We start from the raw sequence: 484 nt of genomic DNA, 5'->3' as shown, positions 1-484 counted from the left end.
TAACTTAAAATCTATGATAGTTTCTCTTTCGTGTTTCTAAATATATTGTGTAATTGTATGAAGTAAAAAAATTTTCATATATTTTATGATAAAGTAGGAAGAGAGAGAGGGAGAGTGAAACACTAAAAGAGGGAGGGGGATTGAGAGACTGATAGGGAAGGATAAAGGGAGAGAGAGAGAGAGAGAGAGAGAGAGAGAGACGGATCCAGGTTAGAGAAAGAACGGGAGGGAAAGAGAGGGAGGGGGAAGAATGAGAGAGATAGGGTGAGACTGAAAGGGAGGGAGAAAGAGAGGAAAATAATAGGGAGAGGGAGAGATGAGAGATAAAGGAGGGATGGAGAGCGAAGGAGGGATGGGAAGAGAGGGATAGAGGGACAACGATAAAGGAAGTGGAAAAGGAAGGGAGTGAGAGATAGAGAGAGACAGCAAGAGTGAGAGAAATGGGTGAAACACATCGTACTTTAAAGGTGTCTCAATCGTAAGA

This window comes from Eutrema salsugineum, unplaced genomic scaffold (genome assembly GCF_000478725.1).
Source record: "Eutrema salsugineum unplaced genomic scaffold, Eutsalg1_0 scaffold_5, whole genome shotgun sequence".
NCBI lineage: Eukaryota > Viridiplantae > Streptophyta > Magnoliopsida > Brassicales > Brassicaceae > Eutrema > Eutrema salsugineum.
Note: the sequence above shows the minus strand (reverse complement) of the source record.